Raw genomic sequence first — 12,486 nt, forward strand, 5'->3', positions numbered from 1 at the left:
TAGGGGTGAAGTAAGGTTGCAGAGATGCAGAGGGTGTCACAATTGTCTGTCAAACTGAGCGGTCATTAACCACTCACATTTCAGTCAGTCAGCCTCTAAAAAGAGTGTGACTAATCAAGCCCAGCATCGTAATCCCGTCAACTCTAATGAAAGGTGTGATTAGGTCCTACTTATTTACTATGTGTTTGAACCAAACAGATGTGTAAGTGCTATGTGCAAGTGGTTATATGCTGAACTGATTTGACTGGCCCCGGGCCGTGGTGCGACTGGCTGGGACACCTGCACCATACACCAGCGACTCCGGTTCGATTCCCGCCCCGTGGTCCTTTCCGGATCCCACCCCCATTCTCTCCCCCACTCACTTCCTGTCATTCTCCACTGTCCTGTCTGATTAATGGCATAACCCCCCCCAAAAAAAAAATATATATGCTGAACTGATTTTAACATATTTATGTGTCTGTACAATTATAGTCCTGCAACATATAAATGTGTACTACCTAGGGTCTAAAGAGTGAATCAGTGTGATGTGCTCAACTGCAGGACATATAAATGATTTAGCAGAAATTCCGTAACTGTTGTTTATTAGATTATAAAGAATATACAAGTCCCTGATAGGGGTTACGGAATGAAGAGATTGACTTATGCAAGGTCAACAGTGGTGCATCGTGACCTTGAAATGGCCTCATGGTTAACATTTTGTGGCTGTGTGTGTCATGGATAGGTGGTTGAACACAGACAGTCTGGGATTCACAGTTCCCAGTGCTGCATAGACAAGGTCAGGCCACAGCATCCTCCTTCTCCTCCCTCGGTCTGGTCGTGGGTGTGGTGGGCGTTTTTTGCTTCCTCTTCCAGCAATTTAGCTGAATTGTTGTGACGATTTTGAAATTCATTGGCAAATTTGTCTAGTCTTATGCAAACCATATGGTCATAACCTTAATGTTTCTTTACTAAGCAAGGTCAGACCAGTCATCTTTCATCATGGCAGTCTACCTTCGGTATGATTTGGGAGTGTCAGGGGTGTCTCTCTCTCTCACACACACACACACACACACACAGTATACCTTCAGGGTGATTTAGGAGTGTCAGGGGTGTTCCTTTAGAGGAGCAGAGAGCAGGGAAACAGATTCTGTAGTGTGAGTCTAGCGGGTGGTCTTTTACCTTGGCTTTGCAGCTTTGAACTCCCCTCGACAAAAATAATCTTTCACAGGACAGGGGTGTAAGCTTTAATACTGGTGAGGACTACCATACCACTTGACAAGTCTGACAGATCCTTCCCCAAACAAAGGGTTTTACAGAGCAGTGGAAGGAAACCACCCAGGTCAGCTAAGTTAATCAAATACTTACTCATTTAACGGAAATGAATATTTTCAAAGGTGGAAAAATCCTCTTTAAAAGAGTCTTGCACTTCATCGGGGTGTTGTTGTAGCAGTAAAAACAAATGTTAGAGGTGATATGGCCCTATGAGAGATTCTGATGCTAAATGTTCCAGATGAGATCTAACTTTTTCTCCTATCGTTTATCTCACAACACTTTCTTAACATAAAGAAGTAATCCTTTACTTGGCTCTGACCTTAAGTTGTCATAGTTCTTTTTCTTCTTCTTTTCCTAGCTGTGTGTGTGTGTGAGACAGAGAGAAAGAGAGGGGGGAGGGGTGAGTGACTGAGAGGATGAGAGGATGACCTTTTGGAGTAGATGACACTCTCCATCTTACATTGAGCTTGGTGCCTGAGATCAAGCCAGAGGGGGCCTACAGGGATGTCCATGTCCATGGGGATGTCCAGAGTTATTAGGTGCTTAATTCGTGCAGCTATAATAATATAATAATCATTCACCTGTGGAAAGCAGTTTGATTAGATTTTTTTGTATGAAAGGTAAGGTAATAAATAAGAAACAGGAGTTCAGTTGAGAATGTTTGGAACAACCCAGGCCACTAATTGGTGAAAAAGCCTTAATGACTTAATACTGTAATATCATAATAATAGCCATTATTACTGTAATATCTAGCGGCAACTCATTTTAGGGTCTGATAGCTTATTTCAGATCTGGCCTATGCTGATGTCCCACAGCATAAGTGTCTTGGTGGAAAAGTTCACACAGGCATTTGTCGCAGAGTATTTTGAGTAAACAGCTCCTGTGGTAGAAAGTGGGAAGCTGCCAGCAGGCCTGAGGTATGGGGACAGTCTCTCTCTCTCTCTCTTTCTCTTTCTCTCTCTCTCTCTCTCTGTTAGCACAGCAACTCCGAAGCATCTGACAGCAGCTAAGCAGTTCAATATGCTCAACTCGACGTGACCCCATCCCACGAGCTGGGGTGGATGAAGAGGACGAGGGGGTTGGGGGTTGTGGAGGACCGCTATTACCTGATTCTTGCATTTGCCGCAGTGTGGTGGAGCTCCGGTGCTGCAGCTGCAGTGCAGAACGCCGTTGGGCTCCGGTCCAAAACCCTCCTTGCGTCGCCACTTTGTGAGGGTCCCCAGTGCATGAATACCCCGGGAATCTCATGCAGCCTCCCCTGCTGCTCTCACCCCACAGAAAGAGCCAGTAGCCCCCGTTCGTCTACACATCCATCCGTCCATATATCCATCTGCATCCTCGGCCATCTATGTTGCTGGTGGCTAATCACCGGAGGGATTTGTCATGAATTCCCATGCTTGTAGTCATCTAAAGTAAACCATAAATAAGCCTGGGGCGTACCTTGCTGCAAGCTGTTATTCTTCTACATTCCCAGCCAAGCCCCGAGATATCCTGCTCTTGGCAAGAGGCTGTCCTTCCCCTGCCGAAAAGTGCTGATGTTGGAGGCACTTGTCCTCGTTAATACAAAGTTCATTCGCGCAAATGTAAAGAGACTATATTATTGCTCACCAGGGGCAGTGGAGGAGGGCTCAGACTAGAATCAATATCACCTCGCCAGAACAGTGTAACCTTTTGTGCTGTTATCTTTTCCACACCCGACAAACAGAGTCCTGTAAAGTTGAGGAACTGAAACCTCATTCTCTGAAGTGGCTTCTTAAAGATGGAACCTGTCCTATTTGACTCCCACTTACTATTCATAAAGAAGGATGATGTTTAAAAAAAGTAATAACTTCTTATGACAGAAAAAAACTGGTGTCTTGTGATTGCACACTTACAACAGTATTAAACAAAACAATAGTATTTTCAGAGTGCCTTTTCATATGGTTTGTATAATAATCAGCATCTTAAAGTTTATTATTTATGGTTTTGTTTAGGGGGCAAACTGCTGTGATTCAACACAGGTCTTAACAGCGTTCTGGTGGACCTCACGGGGGCTATGCTGTTTGGCCCACTTTAATAACCTTCCTCCAGACCACTGCGGCTAGCCTCGACATGCCCCTATCCTAAAGGCAATCCATCCTATGTCTACAGGAGTATCCGCATGCAACTCCACATTTGGCTCAGTGAGTGTATATGTAGGCTCTCCTCCTCACAGTCGTTTAGCCTTGTGGGTGTTGGGTTGCTGGATGGGGGCTGTTGTGCAATGTGACATCGAGGCAGACCGCCGTGCTCTCGCCTTTGCTGTGTCTTTACAGTCGTGTAGTAGTAGGCGATGTGATTTGGAGTGGCACTGCCAGGTCTTGTCCTGACAAGACAGCCTAGTTTCCCGCCCAGGTCAGTAAAACAAGTGATCCCACAGCCAAGTATTTTTGTTTTTGTTCTCTCTAAGCACTGCAGCATGGTTGGAAGTGCACAAAAGAGGGCTGGATTTTTAACACTCAGGCCTGATTTGGGTTGCATGTTTCAAATGTGGTTGCAATAAGACTCACAAACAGGGCAGGGTGGATAGGGCAGCTGTCAGCCCAGAGCAAACACAAACACAATGAAAATGACCAGAGTTGCAAGGCTACACAGACAACCATGCTGGACAAGAAAATAGTATAATAGTGGGAAGTAGGTACTGATTGAGTTAGTATCACGATTAGCAATTCTGACATTTATAACCACACTCAAAACTTTCTGTTTTAAGCTTTTTTTGTTGTCTTTTTTTAATGCAGGGCTAGACAGTTACTGGTCATGTATGTCTAGACTCTAATTATGTCTGTTTAGCATGATTGACAACATAAGATAGGAATGGAAGAAGTGATCTCCTTAGCTAACTATATACTTGGCATGTAAAATAAGTTAGTGTAAAAGACACAAACTAGACGGAGTAAAAGGAAACAATGGCAGATTATTCTGGGACTCATCTTCACCAGCTGGACTGGCAGGTCTGAGATTGACACAAATCAGTAGAGGGAAGTTCAAATGACAGCATGTACGTGCATGTGTGCAATTCATGAACCACCATGGTCTGTTCTATTGTCTGTCCAAAGTGTAGTGTTTGTCTTAAGCACAAAAATAACTTTTAAGTCAAGAATTATGGCACCCTGAAGTTAGACCTATTGAAATGACTTCTCATCACTAAATCTAAAAGCATATAACTGCATCATCCGGATTTCATGTACAACATTTCCAGCGCCTCCTCAACCAAGAAAGACAGACAATAAATTGTCATGATCCCATGCAACCTCCATCCTCATCCAGGACTTGTGTGCTGTAATGAATTTCGGATGGGAGTTAAATGGGCTATAGATAACCTCAGGCAACCTCATCATGTCAGAATTGCTTCTGCTGCTGTGGTTTGCTCATGTATGGAGCCATGTTGACCAACAAACTCTTGGCAAATGGAGGGCATTGCTCTGGGCTTTCTATAAAACTGTTACTGTAAAAAGCTACAAGAATCTCTTCCTTTCACTCTCTCTCTCTCTCTCTCACACATAAGCCCCCACCCCTGGGTTCTGGGCCGAAACCAATCAGCATAGTCCTGTCCGATCTTTTGGCCTATGTGTTTGTGAGGCTGTTCTGGTGTGACCCGTCCCGTTGGCCAGGACAGTGACTCAGAGAAACCCGCAGTACCTCAGTGCTTCCAGCTCGGGCAGAGCTGGAGCCGGTTTCCCCTGGTTAGCATCCAGACGAAGGTCCTGGCCCTCTCCACAAGCTGGTCTCTGGCTTTCATTAAACGCCTGGAAAAATAGCAGAGAGGACATCTGCAATCACTTTTTTTCCCTGCTTTTTGGTGGAAGCACCACCAACTTAATGCAGAGCTCATCCAAGCCAAATTTCCCCCCAGCTTTCTTACACTGAGCATTTACTATAGCGACAATAGGTTGAGCCTGACTGTGTGTGCGTGCGTGTATGTGTGGTGTGTGCGTACCGTGCCGTGCGTGCGTGTGTGCGTGATTGCATGTGTGCGTGTGTTTGTGCGTAGTGTGGTGGTGGGGGTCGGGTGCATGTCACCATGCAACAATCCTACTGTACATGGATTGTGTTAACAGGATATATTTCGCTAAGTCTCATTGCACAACACTGAATCTGCATTACGCACCAACACACAAATACCACAAAAGGCCTTTTTATTTGCTGTTGAAACATTTTAAAATGCCAGGGCCTAAAATACAGACTGGCTTAAGTTACTTCACCACTTTGCAAAAACAAGGTATGAATGGCACGAAGAGGACTGGGCTTCTTCATAAATAAATAACCAAATCCAGGAGGCCAGCCTGGTTTAGCTGCATGCGACGGCCATATTTTCTGCAAATTGGTCTCTCCTGTGAGCCAGACTGGCCAAAAATAGGCTGGAGGCATCACTTGTCTGCCAGTGCCGATTTCTGGAGAACCGCTAATTAAGACATGGGTCAGTGTGCCCTGTTTGCTTTATAATCCATGTTAACAATGGTCCTAACAGGAGTAATGCTTTTGATACAGTGAGATTTCGAAAAGGCCTCTATGTAGTATTTGATTTTTGGCAAGGGAGCCATAGATGAAATTAAACAATAACACTGCTGTGCTGATTTTTGCATCTTCACGGACGGTCTTGTGGTCTGCATTTTTGAAAAGGCCAGTTTAGAGGGTAACAGAAACTTGTGGAGGCTTTTTTTTAAACAAGTGAGCAATTAAATGAGTCAGCTTTGAGAGTGAAAGGTAGGCCTATGATGCAACGATGAAGCAAACAGCCCCAACCACAAACTTAATGTTTCCCTTTTACAGCCCTTGTTAGTCACAATGATGGCAGACCACACAGAGATATTGCAGAGATATTTTTTGTAGTCCTTCATTACTCCTCTCTCTCACACTATTTACTCCCACACCCACTGCATGTAGGGATGATACAGCAGATTAAAGGAGAATTTCAGTGATTTTTCATAGATCTCTGTTTCTTGAGGTCACCGAGTACTGTCGGTACAATAAAAAAGAAGAAGAAAACAATCGGTTCTATCTAGCTCGAATTGCTGCAGCTAACAGCTAGAGCTGCTAGGCAGCTACTGTGCTACACTCTGGGGGCATGAACATGGGGGTTCATGAATGTACCCCCAGAGTAAGGCCAGAGCTTACATGGTTTCTTAAAAGATAGGTAGAATGGTTCTTATGGTGCAAGAGCAGGGAAAATATATAATTGAGGAAATACCTCTGATTTCCAGACTCCCACTGTCCCATGATAAAGACAAAAGAAGACAACAGTGATTAAAAATAAATAAATCAATTCAGTTGAAAGAAAACATAGCCGTATGTATACCACATCCGATTTTTTACTTATTTGAAATGTAGACATGTTGGCCTTCCTGAACAAATAGAAAGAAAACAATCAATAACCAAGCCACAGTTATTTAAATTAGCCTCAGGACAAAGTTATAGGAGACGCATAGATAAGTGAATAAGGAATAGAACATTGTGTGCATCACATTTTAAAACTAAGCAGTACTCTACAGTACTTTTGGACTGAAATGGCATATCATCTAGATAGATTGCCCTTGGTTGTGTGTGTGTGTGTGAGAGAGAGAAAGAGTAGGTGAGAGAGAGAGTCAGAGAGAGAGTGTGTTTGTGTGCAGTGTCTCACTAAGTCTGCATAAAGTATATTTTGGTAACTCACAAATATTCAACTGTATCCACACAAGTACACTTCTAGCATTAAGTGCACTGCTAGTTTGTGTGTGTGTGTGTGTGTGTGTGTGTTTGTTTATACAAACATGTGTGTGTGTGAGTTTGCGTGTACGCGTTCTAGCACGTGTGTGTGTGTGTGTGTGTGTGTGTCTGTGTGTGTGTATGCGTGCGTGCGTGTGTACTAGTGCATGTGTGTGTACCAGTGCGTGCGTGTGTGCATATGTCTTTACAAATGTGTGTGTACTGCCAGTGTGCCTGTGTGTGTGAGAGCATGTGAAATGATACTTTGAACCAATATCACATATGGTCTTGAGATGAAATATGTCAATTGCAGCACCCCCTATGGACACAATTGCACAGAGTGTGCCCCAGTGTTTCAGTGTCCCAGGAATCTTCCACCAAAGCCTATATTACCATGCTACGTTAGCGCTGGCGGCATTCATAATAAATCAAGCTAGCACCTTTGAGGTGTTTGGAATCTCATGCTCAGACGTGTCTCTCTAATGAGTTTTGAGGTAGGTTCTATATATCAAACAAGGAACCAATTGTCATGACACATACAAACTCAGATGCAATAATTTGATTAGACTGATGTTTGCCTTCATCAGCATCAGTAAATACATCTTCATCTTTAGTTATTGTAGATTGGACACACAATTCATTCTATTTACCACCTTCTTACCGCAGAAGGATGAAGCACAGTTGATTGAAATTACAATTGTGATTACAAATGCAATTAAAATAGAATAATTATGCACATGTGAAAACATGCACTTTGATACCCAAATTTTACCCAGAAAAGTATAAGTATATATACTCTTTTGATCCCATGAGGGAAATTTGGTCTCTGCATTTATCCCAATCTGTGAATTAGTGAAACACACTCAGCACACAATGAACACACAGTGAGGTGAAGCACACACTAATCCCGGCACAGTGAGCTGCCTGCAACAACAGCGGTGCTCGGGGAGCATTAATTATCTGTATGTTTAGACAAAGAAACACCAAAATGTCCACTCCAACTCAAATGTTTGACAGTCCATGACACAGCTCAATCAGATACATCAGAAAAAAGTTGTACAGTTGTCCGACAACATCAGAAGCTTTCAATGAAAGGGAAGCAATCATTTATAAGTGCCATGGCTATTCAGTGCAAAACAAAGTGCACATTGTTTAAGTTGTCTTGATTTTGACAACTTGACATTAATCAAAGTGACATACGATAGATAGATAGATACATACATACATACATGCATGCATGCATGCATGCATGCTTGCTTGCTTGCTTGCATGCTTGCTTGCTTGCTTGCTTGCTTGCTTGCTTGCTTACTTACTTACTTACTTACTTACTTACTTACTTACTTAATTGATCCTCAAGGGGAAATTCAAGGTCCCAGTAGCGACACCACATACAACAACATAAACAGGATGATAAAAAAACAAATCCACATGACTAAAATGAACAGTAAAAGACACTAAAGATACTATAACAAGGATCAACATGAATGTACTGTACTGTATAAGCATGAATGATCAACATGGATGTAATGTAATGTATTAGCATGAGGCACTTGCAGTGACAGGGCAGGGAGTGACTCTGTGATTCAATATGCCGTGGTAAGGTGCTCAGTAAGGTGTGTGTCATGGTGGTAGTGCAAATAAGTCCAACAGTGCAGGGTTCTAGCGACCAGCTATACATATGGACAATGTAAGAGACCAGTATTAAATATGGACAATATAATAGAAAAAAATAAGCATAGTAATATAACAGTTATAGTATAATTATATGGACAAAATGGAGAAAAATTTAAACATAGTAAGAATTAAAGCAGCAGTGCAAGGATAGCTTTGCAGTAATAGGGTATCAGCCATTGGTCATGTATGATGTGATGTTAGACCACAGTCCAGACTGGTAGATGAAGGGAGGGGTTGTACATACATATGGGCTAATATAACCAGTAAACAGTGTGTAAGCAGTAACACAGTGGGCTAGTGGACAGTCAGTACAGTCAGAGGTCATGGAAGTGTAAGTGTAGAGGGAGGAGTGGAGGCAGATAGACTATGCAGAGAAGTCTAGCTCTCCTCTTCCTTTAAGTGAAGCATTGAAGAGTTGTATGGCCCTGGGGACAAATTACTTCCTCAGTCTGTCAGCTGTGCTTGGCAGTGAGCCTAGTCTCCAACTGGTCAAGCTCTTCTGCTTCATGATAGTGCTGTGGAGTGGATGACAGTCATTGTCCAAGATGTTGATTAGTTTGTTCAGGGTCCTTTTGTCTGATATTGAAATGATGCACTCCAGTTCAGCTCCCACGACAGAGCCAGCTTTCCTTACCAGCATGTTTAGTCGCCCAGCATCCCTTTTCTTAGTGCTTCCTCCCCAGCATACCACAGTATAGAAGTGAACGCTGGCAACTGGTAAAACATCCAGAGGAGCCTGCTGCAAACGTTGAAGGACCGCAGCCTCCTCAGGAAGTACAGCCTGCTCTGCCCTTTCTTGTAGAGTGCATCAGTGTTGAATGACCAGTCCAGTTTGTTGTCCATATGTATAAAGCCTCTAGCAGTGGTGCCTTCATGGTATCTTTAGTTCATAAACTCTTCAGCAAATGGTACAGTGATACAAAGTTATCACTCGAACACTCAAAAGGCCCTATTTTCGCGATGCAAAACCTGGCCGAAAGCAGATTATTATTCCAACGCAAAGTTTATTCCTATCTTACACTCGAATATCATGCGCATCTCTTCAGTGTAAAAAGTTTAAAGTTTAATGTAAAATGTAAAGCAACTGGCCGGCAGCAATTATCTTGTAATTTGATGTGATTCACTCTACAGTAAAGCTACTGTAGAATTAGGACGAACGATTCATAGCCTAGTAATTTCAAGGCAACAATAGCCTATATTAATTTTGCCACTTTTGTAACATTTACCTTTAGTTTAGTTTAGTTTTAGTTTATCGTTGTCGTTGTGTATGACACGTGTAAACAACAAGTGTGCTCTTTCGGTATGATAATCAGCTCCTCTGATGCTTAGGGTACATTTTGACAAGCATATAAATTTGCCTTGTTCTTATCTGAAATGACTCCTCTACCTTTACTGCCTCCATCCATTCTGTTTTTGTTGTGTCAAAAAACGTTGTGTATATGATGACATTGAAGTCTTGAGTTAGTGAATTGGTTCCATTCTTTGTTGGTAACCAAATAGCCTATTTGTAATCGCTGCGTATGTGCATTCTCTCTCCTGCAGATTTGCGTTCTGTAGCCAAGTGCGTAATATTGCAAAAGTTGAAAAAATCAATTATTGTACAGAAAATAAATAGCCTACTGTCACACTGTCAGTTAATTGGCTACAGTGCAGTGAAAAGTTTGGAGAGTGAAGTTATGATAGGGCAACTTGGAGTTTTATGATAATAATTTGCGAACCATGGGTTATAACCATGAAGCCTCTATTTCTTGCAGTTGTTAAAACACCAGCTAGATAAATAGCCACCCACATTTGTTTTTGCGGTAAGCTACAGATTATAGGCTATAAGTTATTTGTCCACTAGGCCTATTGGCTAATTTATCAAACCAGTGGTTTCTCGTTCGTCCTCCGAAACTACAGGTAGTTCGGTAGAGCCACTGAATAAGCGATGCCAAGCAATTTCTAATATGTAACACGTTTTGTGACATTCAGCAAATATCTCCTCACCTAATGTAAGTTGCTTCGGAATATGTTCTACTCTACGTGGAGTTGTCCTCCATCTCAGTTGCATCAGTTAGGCCTATATGATTTTAAAGGTTCTAAAATATGACGATATGCTGCACTGTATCCTTCTCATTTTCTTTCATTTGTCCAGCTAACTTTTCCATTGGAACTCACCATTTATGATTGCATACAAAGTCGACATTCTGAAATTTCCTGCATAATCAAGGCCAAATTAACCAGTCATCACAGAGCCACTGTGTCAGCAGCACAAGCGCTGACAGTGACGGCGTGTTTCTGATGTCAGATAATTATGTATTAGACTGTTCTCACGTTGCAACGCTTTACTTATATGAAGTAGCATTAATCAATATGAAGGGCAGAGGGGGATAAATGTTGTCCCCCCTGGCGATGAAAATAATTAAGCAGAGGTGAGGATATCAAGACCAGAGGGGGAAATCCCCCCCATCCCCCGCGAAAAATCGCACCCTGGCTGTAACAACTAACTACAGTAACAACATAAACTACTGCAATTTATACAGTGAATTTATACAGTAATACTAACTACTGTATTTTCATTTACAGCAATTCTTCCTTACTCTAAAATATCTAAAATATGAGATTTAAAATACAGAGACAAAGAGATTCTAGGTTTAAAAGGTCCTTTATTTTAAATTTGCCCATTTAAAACAAAACCAATGAGTGAATGACACACACACACAAATACAAACACACACAGACTCTCTCTCACACAAAGACTCTCTCTCTCTCTCACACACACACAAACACACACACAAACAGACTCACTCACTCACACAGACTCACTCACACACACACACAGAGACTCTCTCACACACACACAGACTCACACACACACACACAGACTCACTCACACACACACACACACACACATTACAAAACGTTGACATGCATGTCTCCAAATTTGGGCTTTAAGTTTCACAATGTGTTTAAATTTTTCTACATGATTTCATAACAGGCCAAATACAAAATAAATGTTACAAATATCGCCTAGATATCAGTAAATATTAAAATCAGAGGATATACAGCTGACTAAGAGTTTGTGAAAGTAGCCTTAATGATCACAAAATGCTAAGCATGCATCTAGGCTATTTGAGTTTCTTAAAGCTGAGCTGTGCATAAATTGTTCAATACAGGATTTCACAACAGGCCAAATATAAAATAAATGTTAAATATAGCCTAGATATCTGTAAATATTAGATGATCCAATTTACAGTTCTACGTAATATGTCATGTTTCATGTTTTTGTAATGTTTCATACAGTGATGCAGGTCTACTGCTGTGAATACAACTTTGATCATTTTTATAGCCTACTGTATAGTTAACTTTGGCCTTGGTGCCCTGACATGTGGCCTTTATGCCCCACCACCAAATATGCCCAACTGAAGACCAAGAGGCCTTGCCCCTAAAATGGTGAAATTCCAAGCCTGGTGCAAACTCAACCACCTTCAACTCAACGCTTCAAAGACCAAAGAGATGGTGGTGGATTTCCGCAGGTCAAAGCCTGCTCTGCTACCAGTCCCATTGATGGGGTCAATGTGGAGGTGGTAAACACCTACAAGTATCTGGCCTTACAACTGGACAATAAACTGGACTGGTCAGCCAATACTGTAGGGCAGAGCAGGCTGTACTTCCTGAGGAGGCTGCGGTCCTTCAATGTCTGCAGTAAGCTGCTCAGGATGTTTTACCAGTCTGTTGTTGCCAGCGTCCTCTTCTATGCAGTGGTATGCTGGGGAAAAAGCACAAAGAAGAAGGATGCCGGGCGACAAGATAGGCTGGTAAGGAAAGCTGGCTCTGTCATGGCAGCCGAACTGGAGTGCATCACTTCAATTTCAGACAAAA

The sequence above is a fragment of the Alosa sapidissima genome, chromosome 4 (assembly GCF_018492685.1).
Source record: "Alosa sapidissima isolate fAloSap1 chromosome 4, fAloSap1.pri, whole genome shotgun sequence".
Classification (NCBI taxonomy): Eukaryota; Metazoa; Chordata; class Actinopteri; order Clupeiformes; family Clupeidae; genus Alosa; species Alosa sapidissima.